General features: G+C 43.0%; 1 long non-coding RNA gene across 1 annotated transcript in view; it reads right to left on the reverse strand.

Annotated features, from left to right (window-relative positions):
• Positions 1-17,854, reverse strand: part of LOC140703149 (uncharacterized) — a 53,236-nt gene extending 35,382 nt beyond the window's left edge. Inside the window, exon 1 of the long non-coding RNA XR_013543062.1 lies at positions 17,721-17,854. This is a non-coding gene — a long non-coding RNA (uncharacterized LOC140703149). The remainder of the gene's footprint in view (positions 1-17,720) is intronic.
• Positions 17,855-18,125: the final 271 nt, after the last annotated feature.

An 18,125-nucleotide genomic window follows, 5' to 3' on the forward strand; every position in this document is an offset into this window, starting at 1 on the left:
GGCACCAATCTGACTATATACTAATGGAGTCAAAGCTATGCAGCTAGCTACAAAACAGTTTGTGGTATATTTGATAATGTAATAGAGGAATAAGGACCTCTTCACACACTATGTGGTGGCAAATTTCTGATTTCCACATGAGATCTGACATTCCTGTTTCCTAATGGGCACAACCTATCACCCATATAGTTGACATCAGACATTCATTATGTGCACAGTGGTTAGCTGTATACAAAAAAACTTTTAGATGCAATGCGCAAAATGGCCTTAAATTAAAGCAAAATTTGAATCCCTAAGAATCTCAGTGCATGTTGCAACAATGCACAAAAGCTGCACTGGATAGTCAGCAGCAGCAGCAGAGGCTGCAAGCATAAACTGAATGAGGAACATCTGGACCAGCTCTAAAACTGAAATGATCCTTCAGTGGCCACCCCTTATTGCTGGTGGTGGCTTGTCTTGCCACTGTATATGGGCGACCTGCTCACTAGAAATAGAAGACGAAAGTAAACGTAATTTCTGTTGCCAGGCTTTATAGTATGATTCTTATGCAAAGGGGAAGAATAAAAGAACGGTTAAATTCAAAGAAATAATGAAAAACCAGCAAGGAACAAAAACTCTCCATCTGAGCTGAGCGCTGCACAGGCAGGAACCTGCTCTGACGTACATGAAAACCCCACAGGGATTAACTCTCTCTTCCCCATGAAAGCCAGCTTTTTCACAGTGTCTCCTCTGCCATGTGTTTCATGCTGCTTCTGTTACACCACAAATATATTGATTTGTGCCAGTTAGATACTTCCCATCTTGGTGCTGAAACAGCCCAGTTTATTCAACACTGATTTTATTAGAAAATCTGTCTCCATCTACTGATTCTTTTTTTTTAAACAAATGCATATTTATTGAAGCATTATTTAAAAAGTAGGGGAGATGGATTTTCTTTCTACGTGTGATATGTTAAATAAGCAAAGATAAGAAAGGAGAATAAAGTCCATCCAACTAGTTCCCTCAGTTCTTTTCTCTTATAGTAGAAGCAGGCGTTACAATGCTTTATCAATGGCACTTCATTAATTCCAAAGGATTTTATACAAAGGCAATTAATGGAGATTTGCCTCTTCCCAAAAATGCATCTGACAAATAAGATGTAGCAGAGTGGTAAAGCTTTTTCTGAAATGGATCAGTTCGTGCTTGTAAGGAGATAGAGTTCCCATCATATTTGCTAGATGTCACTCCCTCTTACAAAACTGAAGCACAGAGGTTGTAATGATACTAGCTGATTTCTGGAATCTTCTTTGTGACGACTCCTCTTCAATGCCATGGTCATTGTCTGAGAATGTCTCTCAGTATCCCATTTTCTCCCCCAGTTGCTATTTAACATATGCATGAAACTGTTAAGAATGGATGTCTTGAATCTGGGAGTCTGGCGCTATCAGTGTGCTGATGATACCGAGATCTAGATCTCTTTTTCATCTAAATCTCAGGAAGCTGTTCTTGCTCTAAATATGTGTGATGTCAGTAATGGAGTGGATAAGGGCAAACAAATTGAAGCTTAATCCAGCAACGTGCAAATACTCCTAGTTAGCCGAAAAGCAGATCAGAAACAGGGATTCAACCTGGGGTGGACAAGGTCATACTCCCATTAAAGACTCAAGCTCAGAGTCTGGGCATACTCCTGGATTCAGAAGTGAACCTGAACATCCAGGTTTCAGTGGTGGCCAGAACTGCATTTACACAACTTGGCCCTAGTGCACAAAATGTACCTATTTTTGGACAGGCCTGATCTGGCCACAGTAATACATGCCTCACTTACATCCTAGTTAAACTATTGTAACACGGTACCAAAAGACAGGGTGGAGTAGTGAGGAGAGTGACAGATTAGGATTCAGAGGCTCACATTCGAATCCCCCCTTGGCCATTGAAATTCACTTGGGTATGGCAATGATAAAAACCACTCTACAATGGCCTACTTTTGAAACATGATCAGAAGCTTCAAGATGGTCCAGAATGTTGTACTGTTGAATGGGCAAATTACAGAAAATGTATCACTCTCTTGTTTCATACATTCTCTGGCTACCCAGTCTGTTGCTCAGCACAATCAAATTTCTGGTTACAGGCTGTAAAGCACTTTGTGACTTGGGACCAACCTATATGAAAAATCACATTGGCCTGTATAAGCATGGCCTGCTTTTATGATATTTGGAACTGTTTTTTTTACTTGACCCCACCATGACTGAAGGTATGTGCAGTTACAGGAAAAATTGAACCTCTTTCGAACTACAAGTCCCAGGGTCACACAGCCAGTATGGCCACATTCTGGTAGAACTATGGAAGCTGTGGTCCAAAAAAAAGCAACATTTCCCATCTTTGGCTATGTTTAGCAGATGTATCAAAAAACCAACAAAATACCTGCTCAGTGGGCACTCCCAAGTTTCAGAACTCCCTGATGTGGGATGTGGGGTGCAGTCTAGACGGGCTCTTTCTCTCTTATCCTTTTGCAACGGTGTTTGTTATTCACACATGCCTTTCGCAGGTAAGCAGATCTACTGCTGTGAGATGTATAACTGATTGAGTATTGCCTATGTCTTTTACAACCTTATTTTCTGCCCTGTTTTAGCTGATTTGTTTATTATGCTACACTTTAACCAAGATTTTGTTGGTTAAATAACTTTAAAATTATATTTTTGTTGTTGGAGAATACAATACAGATTTTGACTGCAATACTTCAGGTTTGCAGTTCTGGATTTTGGCTCAGCTGGTAAAGAGAAATAACAGGGAGTCGCATTTTGAGCATTGAGACTAGTATTGCACATGGCACAGAATCCACACCAAGTGACAACAGGAAATCCCAAAAGGAACTTTTCTAGAGAAGTTCCAGAATTAACTCTTCCTTTTCAAGCCATGCACACTTGATGCATGTGAGTAGGGCAACAGTTTGGTTATAACTAGTTACTGCACTGCAACAGGAATATAGCAAAGCTGTGAAAGGTGCAGAAAACAGCATCCTTCAAAAATGGAAGCAGGTAAATGCAGAAAGGTTATAATCTTTGGGGATCTGTAACTTTAAAAAGATAAGGAGAGGAAGAATGATAGTGGTGTGCAAGATTACGTGTGGTGAGAAGTTGTAGGCATCCTTCAGTCTCGAGAGACTATGGTAACGTGCTCTGAATAGAGGTCTTGGAACAACGTCTTGTGTGGCTGAGGCGGCCAATTCAAGAGTGACAATCCCTTCCACACTGAAGACAAATGCAACCTGTCCCCTGTCCAGCTCCCTGATTTTGCTGGTTTCAGGACTGCCTCTTTGCCTTGGCCTGCTGAACAAGTGCCTCTTCAAATTGGGAGAGACCATGCTGCACCGCCTGCCTCCAGGCTGAGCACTCAGATGTCAGGGTTCCCCATCTGTTGAGGTCCATTCCTAAGGATTTCACATCCTACTTCCAGATATCCTTGTATTACAGCTGTGGTCTCCCTCTGGGGTACTTTCCCTGCACCAATTCTCCATACAGGAGATCTTTTGGAATCTGACCATCAGCCATTCTCACAACATGCCCAAACCAACGTAGACATTGGTGTTTCAGTAATGTATGCATGCTAAAAATTCAAGCTCCTTCTAGGACTACTCTATTTGGAACTTTGTTCTGCCAGGTGATAAAATGCATCAGAGGCAACACATATGGAACGTGTTCAGCTTCCTCTCCTGCCATGCACAAAGGGTCCAGGACTCACTGCAGTTTAGGAGTATACTTAGGACACTGGATCTATAGACCTGGATCTTGGTATATGCCGTCAGCTTCTTATTAAGCCGTACTCTTTGTGAGTCTAGAGAACATTGGCTTTGCCAATGCATTTATCCAGCTCAACATCTAGGGAGAGAGTGTCAGAGATCATTGAGCCAAGGTACATAAAGTCATGAACAACCTCCAGTTCTTGTGTGGAGATGGTAATAGAGAGAGGTGAGTCCACACCCCGGCCCATGACTTGTGTTTTCTTCAGGCTGATTGTTAATCTAAAGTCTTGGCAGGCCCTGCTAAAACGATTCATGAGTTGTGGGAGGTCTTCAGCAGAATGGACAACAGCTGCATCATCGGCGAAGAGGAAGTCTCGTATGCATTTCAGTTGGACTTTGGTCTTCGCTCTCAATCTAGAGAGATTAAAGAGCTTTCCACCTGATCTAGTCCAGAGATAGATGCCTTCTGTTGCACTTACGAAGGCATGCTTCAGCATCACAGCAAAAAAGATCCCAAAAAAGGGTCAGCACGAGGACACAGCCCTGTTTCACTCCTCTTCAGATGTCAAAGGGATCTGATGTTGAGCCATCAAAAACTACAGTGCCCTTCATTTCCTCAAGAAAGGACCTGATGAGTCCTGAAGGAGTTGAGGTGGAGATCCAACCTTGGGAAGTATTTTAAAAAGGCTGTCCTTGCTAACCAAATCAAAGGCCTTTGTGAGCTCTATGAAGGCCACAAAGAGTGGCTGTTGTTGTTCCCTACATTTCACCTGCAGCTGTCTGAGGGATAATACCATGTCAGTGGTGGATCTATTAGCTTGGAATCCACACTGTGATTCTGGATAGACTCTGTCTGCAAGCACCTGGAGTCTCTTCAGCACAACATGGGCAAGCCTTGTAAGATCTATGAAGGACACAAAGAGTGGCTGTCATTGTTCCCTACATTTCTCCTGCAACTGTCTGAAGAACGTAGACACACATTTAAATGACAGAATTCACTATGACAAGACATAGTGATGCTAAGTAAGTTGGGCAATTTTAGAAAGGAATTAGGGAAATTAAGAGTGTAAATTCATGTGATAATCCCAATTAAAATGGATCGGTCAATTGCTGAACGGACCCAAAACTGAAATAAATCCTATGAATTCAATGGATTTATTCTCAATGGTCATATATGATGGATTCAAACCATGAAGGATAAGACTATCAAAGACTTATAGTGTTAATTATTTCTAGGATCACAAACAGTATCCTTCTGAATATGGCTGCTGGAGAATATGAATGGTTGGGTGCTATTGCATTCCTTGTTTGCATCACATCCTGGACATAAATGCAACAGTACCAAACCTAACTGGCCTCACAAGGAACAGAATACTGGATTAGAAGAGCTTTTGGTATGACAATACAGTGTTCTGCACAGCAAGCTGTTGCTACCAATCAGTTGGTGCAATGTCTGGATCTGTAAATGTTCCTACTTGGAGCTATCCTGCATATATTTAATCCTGCACACTCCACCCTCAGCTCTGCCAGGAAGCTTACACAACTCTGTGCCCATAAAATTCTGTTTGATAGCAATACCTTTTGTTTGAAACTTCCAAAGTAAAAATGGGCCTCTAACTGGTAGGGTATACAATACTCCAGCTAAACCACTTGAAACACACACACAGACACATGCACACACTGGGAGCAACCATACTCTTTGTGCTGCTGCCATGACCACCATATCAGAGGTTCTTCTTCGCTGCCTTCCCTCAGCAGCAATTCATCTTGCTGTTTCCATTTGTTAATTGTGAATATGAAAACCTGATCCTTGGTTACCTGAGGCCAAAAACCTTGCAACTCTCTAGTTTACAATAAGCCCATATTGTAGCCAGCAACATAATTAAATTGTAGGAGAAAAAGTTTACCAAACCCTCCATCGCTGCAATCTGATCTTTTAAAATGTGTTTAGCTTTAGATGCATGATATGTGCCGAGTAACATATGACTCACTGTGTGCCTACCTTTATAAAAATAATCAAGGGTGTTTTAGAAAAAAAATCCAGTCGGCATAGTGCCAAAGTGCTAGTAGTTGTACCAGAACAGAAGGACATCAGCGAGTAACTCTCCTAATGAGCTGCAGAATTCCTAAAGGCCTAATACTGGTCCTTTCTACAGATCTCAGAAGTCAATTTGGTTGCTTTTTTGAACTGCAACTCCTAGAATCCTTCAGTCTCCACATAATGCTTTCAGGTTCTGACCCAATATAACACATTGGTTATTTGAAATCACTCACTCACCACTTGTTGGGTCTCTCTAGTGCTTATTTTTCTGTTCTGAGCTAGTGATGGTTGTGTTTGCAGTAGTAACCGACCAATGAAAAATTTGACTCTGTATGCAGCTGTGGGAGAAGGAATCTATTAGGATGGTCTGCCCACATAGGCTATTGGATCCTAATGGTTTTCGAGAGGCTTTGGGAGAGTTTCCAAATGAGCTGTTTGGTGTGGGTGTCAAAACCTTGGTCTCTGAATGGAATTTGGCACCAACCCAGGCAGTCAACTCCATTGCTCCTAAACACCCTCTCCTAAACACCCTCTCCAACTTCCCCATGGTTCACCGGGGAGTTGCAAGCCTTGAAACAAGCTAGGAGAAGACTAGAGAGCATCTGAAGGAAAGCTCGCTCAGATGATAATAGGGTTGTGGTTAGACACATCTCCAGTGACTATTGTAATACCATCAACACTGCTAAGAAAGCCTATAATGTGAGACAAGATCGGTGAGGCCACTAATCATCAAGCAGAACTTTACAGACATCACTGGTGCTGGGCAACATCTGGGACCATAACAGCATGCTACAACATATGGTTTGCAGCCCACTTTTGATCCAAGATAGTCGTCATCCGTAGGGACCTGGAATCTGTTAGCATGGCAGTAATTCAGAGCAAGATCTCTTGCACTCTGTCTGGTCCAGTATTATTGAATCTTCACCCGATGATGCCTGATGATGTTGACAAGGAATTTGCATGTTTTAAGCCTACCTCCTCTCAGTTGGACCCATGTCCCTCTTGGCATTTAAAAGCCACCAGAGAGAGGACTATAGAATGGGCCTGCCAGATAATCAATTCCTCCTTCAGGGAGAGGTATCTTTCCCTCTGTCTGAAGGAGACATATGTCAGGCCCATCTTGGAAAAGGCGATGTTTGCATCAGACAATTTCAACAGCTATAGTCTCATTGCCAATATTCCCTTCATGGATAAACTGGTTGAGAAAGTGGTGGCTGGACAGTTGCAGACATTCTTGGAGGACACCAATAGACTTAATCCATTTCAGTTTAGGCTGTGCCATGGGATTGAAACAGCTTTGGTCACAGTGCTTGATAATCTTCTCTGGGAGGCCAACAGGGGGGAGAGTGGCCCCGCTGGCCCTCCTAGATCTCTCAGCAGTCTTTGATACTGTCTGCCACAATATCATCCTGGACCAGCTCTCGGGTATAGAGATTGGTGGCAGAGCATTGAATTGGCTCAGCTCCTTCCACAAGGGCCAGTACCAGAGGGTTTAGACAAGGGAGGCTGTTTCATCCCTTTGGGTGGGTTGATCATGTCTTCTCTGCTGTTCAACATCTGTATGAGACCACTGAAAAGCATCATCTGGAGTTATGGAGATTGCTGTCATCAATATGTTGATGACACACAACTCTATTTCTCCTTTTTCTCCTCAGCAGTGGAAGCTATGCAGCCCGGGAGCATTGCCTGGTCACAGTTATGGATTGGACAAAGGCTAACAGACTGAAACTGAATACAGATAAGATGGAAGTCCTGCTGTAGGAGGGACCCCTGATCGACTCAGTGGCAATCTGCCTGGTCTTATTGGGGTTACACTCCCCATGAAGGATCTGGTGCATAACTTTGGTGTGCTATTGGACCCGGCCTTCTCAAGAGAGAACCAGATCTCAGCCACGGCCAAGTCCACCTTTTGCCAGCTGAGGCATATTGGCAGGAATCTCTTACAGCATTAGTTCATGCACATGTAATCTCAAAAGTAGATTATTTCAACGTTCTCTACATAGGGCTGCCCTTGAAAGCAGCTTGAAAGCTGCAACAAGTATAGAACACTACTGCCAGGTTGGAGCATCTTTTTATGACCATATAAACCCTATCCTGTCTTGTCTACCTGTTTGCTTCCTGACCAAATTCAAGGTGCCTATGCTGACTTTTAAAGCTCTTTACAGTTTAGGACCTTTCTACCTGGCTGAATGCCTCACCTTTGAAACACCTACCAGGCCCACCCGCACCTCTCATATTGGGTGGCTCAAAGTGGCGACTATGAGGGAGGCCTAGAAATCAGCCACTTGAAACTAGGCCTTCTCTGTGGTGGCCACTTCACTCTGGAACTCCTTCCCACCAGAGCTGCAATTGGCCTCATCCCTCCTGGGTTTTAGGAGGCAATTGAAGACCTAATTGTTTTCCCCAGGCTTTCAATAGTTTGCCCCTAAATAAGTAATTTTATGTATCCATCTTGCCCTTATCCTGCCATTAATTTTCACTCTTGTTTTACTGTGTTGTTGTTGTTGTTGTTGTTGTTGTTGTTGTTGTTGTTGTTGTTGTTGTTGTTGTTGTTGTTGTTGTTGTTGTTGTTGTTGTTGTTGTTGTTGTTGTTTATAACTATGTGTATTTCTGTTAGCCACCCAGAGTAGTAGGTTGGCTACTAGTTGGGTGGGATATAAATGTAAATTAAATAAATAAATATTCAACAGATACCATGCTAAAGACCAAAAATAAAAGCTACCCATATCATATTGCCTTATATAAATTGATGATGCAATTGAGGAAGAGGAGGAGGAGGAGGAGCTGGCATAGTTACAGAAAAGGACAACTACAATTATACTCTGCCAGTGGCTGAAGAGTATGAGCCAGGGTTTGAAAAGTCTCTGATTAAGAAATCTTTTCTTTGCCACAAATCCACTAGGCACTAAGCCTACAATCTTACATCTCCCCCCTCTTTATGTAAGATTACACTATAAATAACCTCATGGGGCTATTCTTTTCCCAGGTACAATAATATTTGGAATACTTGAATAAATAAATTGCAAGCGGTGGTGATGAAGAGGAGGAGGAGGATTCCTCAAGTCATAGACCCCCGTAATCAAAAGGTTCCATTCCTTCCTAAAGAAGGAGAAGTGTTCCACCAGTCAAGGATAGATCATGGTCCAAACAGAAGAGTGGCTCAACTCCCACAATGGTGGGGTGAGGCATTCTCCTTACTTAGAATATGCAACACCAATACCACCAAGTAAAGAAATGGCAGGATGATAAAAGTCCAAGAAGTACACTCTGATACTATGGAATGACTATATTCGGAATCTTGATGCCCAAGAGAGATTACATTGAAGATCCTTTATGAAAGTTTGGGACGGAGCGTACATCACCAGAATTTCTTGGCAGAGTATTGAATTTTGGGTTAAAAACTTCCATCTATGCAGGGGCCTACAGAGCAGAATTAGCTTCAAGTCTCTCAAGAGTAGGGCACCCCTTATTGTGTCATGCATGGCACTTACACTCCCAATAACTCACTCTGAAACATTGGTACATGAAAGAACAAAAGGTTTCATTTGCTCACAGTTCTGAATAGATCAAAAAGAGCATACTATATAAAAAATGAGTAGCTACACAAAGAAGCCTTGACAGACTCCCACTAACTGCGCACACAACTGCACTACTGATTACATGACTGCACTACTATTTTCTCATACCAGTGATTACATAGCTAACATGACTAACTGTAGACTAAGGGACAGCAGACTAAAGAGGGTGGGAGAAATCTCTTGAGTAGAGAGGTGTGGCTCTGTTCAAAATCAGAGGCAGAGAGGGAACAAATGGTTACTGCTGGATTGATTGACAGTCACCCCAGATCAGAAAGGCCCCTCCCAACCAAACTTCTTAAAGGCAGCATATGAAGGTTGCCAAAACTCCAACAGAATTCTGGGTGCTGATGCTGGAGGACTTTATGGCAACCTTCAATTAATTTAGTTAAGCTCATAACTCCAAACTAAAACAGCTTAAATTGAATGAATTCTTAGATTCCGTCACTACCATTCAGTGCCTTCTCCTCAATAAATGATTTCCTCATTCTGCTATAAACTGGATGCAAATCTCTCAAAGTAATGCAAGTGGAGCTCTTTGGAGCTGGATTTTCAAGGAACCACAAAGACAGATGGATTGAGAAACTGGAAGTCTTGCAATGATGTATTTGGCAAGTTCTGTGTCTCTGTGGCTACTGGTCAAAGCTCTTCCTTGGTGGACACAACAATGGCTGAGAATCTAGGCAGAATGTATCAATGGGTCTAGCTTGCTATTTTGCTCTGATTATTTCACATGTGAGAATCAAGCCAGGAGCTCTTTGGCTGAGCATAAAATTCTAGCCGATGAACAAAAGAAAGAAGAAAGGCTCAGAAACCTGTACAAGAACTAAAGAGGAGCAAAACAATAAGAAGTCAAATCCAGTTGCTAATTCCAACTAGAGTAAAATCACTGACTTTCATAAGTCAACACTTACAAAAGCCCCACAGATAAAATAGGTCAGCTCTAACTGGGACTAACAATTAAACTTAACCCAATACTTACTCTGCATGAGATTTTTATATTTAACAGACCAGATATTTGATGGAAGAAAAAAAAACACAAAACAACCCCCTCCCACAAACTACCAGATCTCCCAATACTGTATTCACACTCTTCCCAGCAATGCCAACAACATGATTCAATCATGATGGGTAGTTTTGATGTTTGGGAGGGAAGATGTGTTTTTTAATAGCCCAGCAACAGAGAAAGGGAGTATACTGCCTGTTACATACAGCACTGATGTTACCTGTCTGTCATGGGTTTGGAGGGAAAGTTCCATCCTATGGGGAGTGGAAGGCGGGACATCAGGAGGAGGGGCTGTACTATATATATATGTGGAGCTTGTGTGAAGAGAAGGGAGAAGCTGGAGAAGAGCTGAGAGAAGAAGCTTGAGTGGGAGTCTGTGTGTCAGACAGGGTACTACTGTGTGTCAGTCAGTACCAACCTGATAGGTTCAGGTGTCTGTAGGGTTAGCCAGAACTGATAGGTTCAGGGTCTGTGCTTTAGTTAAATGCGTTCTGTGTGAACCAAACTGGTGTATGTATGATTGAGACTAAGCCACGTTACTGTATCTTATTCACCTGATCATTTTATTTTCCCTGTGTGTTATGTAAATAAACCTTGTTCTTTTATTTGTTAAAAATCCATCCCTGGTCTGTGTGACTTCTTATAGGGAATGGTTGGTGGCAGCTTAGTGAAACTGTGACATCCTCCAGTAGGTCTGGGTTTGTTACACTGCCTTCACAGACCTAGATTTCAAAGGCTTCTCATGAAATGAGAAGGACATTGTGGCTACAGAGGCAAAGTAACCTTGATAATGTTGGCCATTTTTTTCTTCAGCACATACACACACATACACTCCAAGAGGAGGAAGGAAACAGTGACTCTTAAAATTGCTTTTAAAATCTTAAAATGCCACAGGCAAAGCAGAAAGAATTTATGTGGGGCTGATCACTAATGATGTCATCAATATTATCCAGAAGGATCCATGACATGTGCCATACAATAAATACAGTAAGTGTTGGAAATGCAGAGTAGAGAAAGAATTTGGTTTGTCCAGACTATATACTACAGCTTGACTTATGGAAGAATATGAACTATATGAAAGAGAAAATATACTTTGCTCAAAGGGATCTTGAGGATAGACTCATACTGTATGTAATAAAATGAGCAACAACCACTCATTTACTTCATTACAAGATAAGAACATAAGAGCCCTGCTGGATCAGGCCAAGGGCCCATCTAGTCCAGCTACCTGTATCTCACAGTAATCCCACCATATGCCTCTGGGAGCACACGAGACAACTAGTTACCTGTCTCCTGATCCCCCTCCCCTGCATCTGGCATTTAGAGGTACCTTTCTTTTAAGCCTGGAGATTATACATCTCCATCATGGCATGTAACCTGCGATGGACTTTTCCTACAGGAATCTGTCCAATCCCCTTTTAAAGGCATCTAGGCCAGATGCCCTCACCACATCCTGTGGCAAGGAGTTCCACAGACTAACAACACACTGGGAAAAGAAATAATTTTTTTGTTTCTTCTCACTTTCCCAACACTCAACTGGAGTGGATGTTCCCTGGTTCTAGTATTGTGTGAGAGGGAAAAGAGCTTCCCTCTATCCACTTTATCCATCCCCTGCAGAATTTTATACATCAATGTGACAAACCCAGACCTACTGGGTCCTGCTCTCCTGTGCTGTCACCTTGCACTGAGCCAAATTCATCCTCAGAACCTTGGTCAATCTGGGGGTCTTTCACTTCACTCATTTCGGCCATCTGGCTTCGAGTCAAGGGCATAATCCCCCCTCAGAACAGGCTGCTTTAAAAAGTCAAGCCTCAAAATAAAACGACCACTTTTTTTCCTTCTTGCCTCAGAACCAGCTCTCCCCAGAGATTGCTGCTGTTCTTCAGCACTTAGCTTGCAACAGTATCGAGTCAGAGCCTACCCCCCTCTGCTGGGCCTCTCAGCTGGCAAGCTAGCTCACTGTTACTACGCAGTTTTGCCTCAGCTTTTTCCCGCCAAAACTAGGCTGCCTCAGAGCACCTTAATCTAAGTCTCCCCAGTTGGCACGTTCTTCCACTAGTGCACCTCCCCGTGAGGTACACCTAGAAGATTACCTACGCGCCTCAGACTGTCCCTGACTAGACCCCCCTTGCTCTGGGCACACTTGCCAAGGCTTTGCTGGACCACTGGACAACTGGACCAGTCGTATCCCACACGCTGGACACCAATCAATGTGACAAACCCAGACCTACTGGGCTATGTCACACAGTTACTAAGCTGCCACCAACCATTCCCTGTAAGAAGTCACACAGACCAGGGATGGATTTTTAAACAATAAAAATAATAATATTTATTTTAAATACACACAGGGAAAATAAAACAATCAGGTGAATAGGATAAAGTAACGTGGCTTATTCTCACTCATACAAGCATACAGTTTGGTTCACACAGAACCCTTAACTTGAAGCACAGACCCTGAACCTATCAGTTCTGGCTAACCAACAGACACCTGAACCTATCAGGTTGGTACTCTGACACACAGTAGTACCCTGTCTGACACACAGACTCCCACAACAGCTTCTTCTTCCCAGCTGCTGCTTCGTCACATCCCAGTGTCTCTCAGCGTCTCTTAAACTCTCCACACACGCTTCACATATTTATACAGTACAGCCCCTCCTCCTGATGTCCCGCCTTCCACTCCCCATAGGATGGAACTTTCCCTCCAAACCCATGACAGACAGGTAACATCAGTGCTGTATGTAACAGTCCCAACCATGTTTCCCCTCAGGTGCCTTTTCTCTAGACTAAAAGGCCCCAAACGCTGTTGCCTTTCCTCATAAGGGAGGTGCCCTAGCCCAGTCATCATTTTAGTCACCCTTTTTTGCACCTTTTCCAGTTCCACTATGTCTTTTTTGAGATGCGGCGACCAGAACTGTACGCAATACTCCAGCATTTTGTACAATAGCATTATAATGTTAGCTGTTTTATTTTCAATCCTCTTTTTAATGATAATTAGAATGGAATTGGCCTTTTTCACTGCCACCACACACTGGACTGACACTTTCATCGAGCTGTCCACCAGCACACCAAGATCTCTTTCCTGATCCATCACAGACAGCTCAGAACCCATCAGCTGATAACTAAAGCTTTGAATTTTTTGCCCCAATGTGCATTACTTTACATTTTCTTATACTGAAACTTCATAACCCCATCCATCTTCTATCATTGTGAAAAGTCACAAGTATCCCCTTCTGGTTCCTGTACCTCATTCTAAACACATTTTTGTTCTTTCCAGAAGGTGTACATTTTCCAAAACCAGTCCTTCTCCCTCCTTTTCCTAACATAATCCTCTTGTTTCTTTCTCATCACAGCCTTCTGTTATTATAACTAACACTGCACATGGTGTATTCTAAGTTTATTTCTTTTTCATTTTATTTTTAGTGAATAGTGCTCCTCACCACAGACCACTGCATGTGTAAAGCACTTATTTCCAGATAGCACATGCCATTTAAAAGCCCCACAAATTCCACTGAAACAAACACAACATGCTTCCAAGTAAATAAAATTGTTATTTTCCAATATCTCCCTGTAATTGGAAGATTGAGGACAGTTGCTTTCTGGGATTCAAAATATTTGTTCTTTCGCCTGCCTTGCCCGTTATCTCTATACGTCACTGAAGTAACATCCGTATCTCTCAGCCAGGGTTGCCTCTGTGAACATTCTCCACAGTTATTAATGGCAGCAAACTCTGTTACCCAGTATTAAAAATATACCTTCATCTAAATATAGGCAATCTTTGTATGCCTAACTACTACAATGGAGAAGTGAGGGGAACCAAAATATTGACATCCACTGGGTGTATATAATTTGTTTTGGTCCCTGCTCTCTTCCTGGGTATTATCCACGCCTTCATGGAAAATCTGTTATTATTTAGTAGGAAGAATGTGCAAGGCATTATTTAGATGTGAGCTTGTTAGATGGAGTTTCCTCTGTTTGTTTTTCCATGCTCTTTCCAAACCATGTCAATGAGACAAGCATTTGCTGAGCTATTTATAACCTCCTTCCCTCCTTCTCTTGCCTTTTGCGAGGGCCTGCACCTTTTCATCAACATTGCCAGAATATGGTATCGCTGGTTGGGGGGGGGAGGGGGGGACAGACAACTTCTGGGGACACAGATTGTCTGGTGAGTGCAGTGTGAGGAAAGAATAGGTGAGCTGAGAATACAGACATTGCTAAAATTGGGCTGAGGGGCAGAAGGAGGGACCAGGTAGAAAAAAAGAACAAGGAGGGAGAAAAACAAAGCTGAGGAGAGGAAAAGCAGCAGAGGGAAGCACAACGACCTGACAATCACAGGGAAGATGTTAAAAGCAAGGGAAAGCAGCAAGCTCCATGTTCATTCAAACATTATCATGAATGATTGTCTCATTCACTGCCAGCGCTTCACACTTCTCTTCCCTCAACAGACATACACATGCCTTCCGCATGACCACTCCACTCTTTATCATGAGATGGTACTGATTCTTAACTTGCCTCCCACTCCTGAAGAGTCATTCCAGAAACCGTCCCCTTCTTAACTATTTTCCTGTAGTTTGTCATTTCTATCCACTCCCTATTCTGCCATTTCCTTTTTGTCTAATTTTACATATGGATACAGTAGTAGGAAGGAGAGGAAATGAGCCACTGACTTGCTCATGTTAAAGGGACTATTTGCAAATGTTTATTCCCCCCCCCTTTAAACCAAGGCAACAACATATAAAGGAAAAAATCTTTAATACAGTCTGCAAACCTCAGGGTATGGCACAGAGCAAGTGAGGTCTGTATCTACCCTATCCACTCTGTGCATAGAAGAGCATGCTGTGGGTACACTTCCCTAGCATATATACCAATGTAAAGAGCTGCACATATATTTCTAATTTATACAGCCAGGGCTTTATATACATCAGGGTGAGCGACCTTTTTGGTTTTGCTGATTTGAGAAAGGTGCTCAACAGACACACACACACACTGATACACATCTGGCACATCCCAACAATGCTCCTTCTTTATCCTTTATAAACTACAGGAAAGCCTTTGACTTTGTGGACCATAAAGAATAATGGACCATTGTGAAAGAAATGGGCGTGTCTCAAAACCTGATTGTGGACAAGAAACAAGTGCTAAGACAGAATATAAAAAAACAGAATGGTTTCTCATAGCCAAAGATGTCAGACAATGGTGTATTTTACTGCCATCTGCTTAATCTGTACACAGAATACATCACAGAGAAAGCTAAACTACATTCAGATGAAAGTGGAATGAAAATTGGTTGAAGAAACATTGATAAATTAAGGAATGCAAATGATACCATATTATTGACAGAAAGTAACAATGAATGTGAAAAAACAAAGTGCAAAAGCAGGACTGCTATCGAACATTAGGAAGACAAAAACATGAACTACATAACTGTAATGCTGACAATGAAGAAACTGAAACTCTTAAACATTTTGTATACTTCAGTTCAGGAATCAAAACAAAGACTGCAGCCAAGAAATCAGAAAAGGAATGAGACTGGGAAGGGCAGCAGTGAAGAAACTAGAAAAGACATGTCAGCTGGACATGTCATCCACACTATTGTATGCTTGGTTAGTATGTATGGATATGAAGGCTCAACAATGAAAAAAGCTGACCCAAAAAAAGAGTTCATCTGAAGTACAGTGCTGGAGGAGAACTTTGCAGAACATATATATCCCTGGACTCAGTCCCCTGGGCATTGTGACCCCCCCCCCATCCTCTGTCCATCAGTAAAGAGACATCATACATGTCAGAGATCACAATTGCACAGTTCCACTAGTTGCTTTTAATTAGCTTTCAGCATGCCCCATACATCAACACCACGCTGGTAGGACCTGCTCCTTCAATTGAGTGAAAAGGTTTGCTGAAACTTGCACCCTGTGTAGTAAGGCAGTGGTGGCGAATTGTCCAGGACAGTCACAAACACCAGTCTTTCCAAACAGACAACCTCCACAAAGCTTGGAGATCACCCACCCTCACCACCGTTGCTTTTGGCAACCTCTTCCACTGACAGATAACATGAGGAAGCTCAGAACCATATTTGTTGCTGTTAACTGCAGAAGCTCCTTCCATGTCAGATGGGATGGGTGTCAAGGGCCTCATTAGCTATTACAGTACTTGCACATGACTCTCCCAACATTAGGTAATGGCTGCCAGGCTCAGGGTCCTATCCATTGCTGCTACTTACAGGAACTTTTCCCAATGTCAGATAAGTACTGATGGTGTCAGAACTCCACCCATATTTATAATCTTCAGGAGCCTTCCCTGGTGTCAGCTAAGTCTGGTGAGAAGCCCAGAGGGAAGGTGAGGTAAATCCTTGTAAGTTCAGTTCCCCAGACATCATTGATTACTGCAGCAGTCCTTAAAATTTTATTGGAGGTACCTGAAGGGGCCCCTCCTCCAATAGCAAATAGTGGGTCATAGCTGCGAAGTGAGAATTGAGGGGCGGCAGAATCAGGTCAGATGATTTCTTGAGGAAAGCACTTGGGATAGAAATGGGTCCTGAGCAACCCAAGTCGGGATAGGCTGCTTTAAGTCCCCAGCCTCTGTTGGGTTTGCACTCCTATTCCTGAAGGCCCACTCCATCCTTGGGTGAAACCTTTACTCCCTGCTGGTGCTACTGAGTCCGCACATTCCATTGGGACCTTGCTCTTGTTTGGCCTGCCCCTCCCGTTCCCTACTGAATTGCCTTGCCAAGGCTAAGTGCCTTCCCACAGGGCTGGCTACCCACCACAGTTTCCCTTGAACAACCAGGGAGTAACTTGCTGCTACCTGCTGCTGTCCCTTGTCTCCTGCACAGGTTAGTTGTCCCATCCCATCAGCATTCTCCCTCTCCTCTTGCTTCCTTTCACCCCTTTCCTCTTCCATGCTGTCCTTTCCTCTTCAACCCTGACTCCATCTCTTGGTCCACTCTTGTTCTCCACATTTCTCCTGCCTTCCCATCTAATTTCCCCTCTGTCCTCCTTTTGAATCCCCTGCACTCCCTCCTTGTTTGCTGTTCCTGCAACATCACTTGGTTGCCGAGCAACTCCCTTCCAGGGTGGTGCAGACTGCTAACACTATTTCCATGTGCTGCAACAGGGAACCACCCAACTCTCAGCCTGCTTCATCATGGAGGCCAGAAGGCACAGACACAGGCTCTTCCACATCCCTCCCCCTCCCACATGTAAAAGTAAGAGTCATGCCGGCCAGCCCATATGCCGCACCACACAATTTCCCCTTCAAGAGGGCCTTTGCTATTATCATTTCCTGAATTCCTGATGGAAGAAATAATTGATATTAGCATGAGACAGTCCATAAAGTAACCATCAACTTCCTGTATTATATTTACAAAAAATATAATAAGCCTACCTCACAAAGAAGGGGGGAAATTCTTGGTTTGTTGTCAATAAATTAAGATACTCCCCGGACCCCATCTCCCACACTGAAGATGGCAGGACAGGAAGTCACTATAGCCGCTTGCGTCAGAACATTCCACCCTGAAGTCTTCCACTCAGCTCAACAGATGGCTTCCTTCTTCCCAGGACCATCTCACAAAATTCTGTGGCACAAGAGAGATAGTGCATTTTTGGGTTTCTGTGTGCAACTGTATCAGATTTGACTTTTCTTCTCTTTGTGTGTGTGTGTGTGTTTTTCCAATGCAAACCAAAGAAATTAACATGTGAGTACAAAAACATTTGCAACTGCAACAATTTTCTGAGAGAAGGGTTCATTTTCTGACTGAATTGCAAGGGTGCCAATATTTTTGGCCATGAC

Source organism: Pogona vitticeps, chromosome 1, assembly GCF_051106095.1.
Source record: "Pogona vitticeps strain Pit_001003342236 chromosome 1, PviZW2.1, whole genome shotgun sequence".
In the NCBI taxonomy this organism is placed as follows: domain Eukaryota; kingdom Metazoa; phylum Chordata; class Lepidosauria; order Squamata; family Agamidae; genus Pogona; species Pogona vitticeps.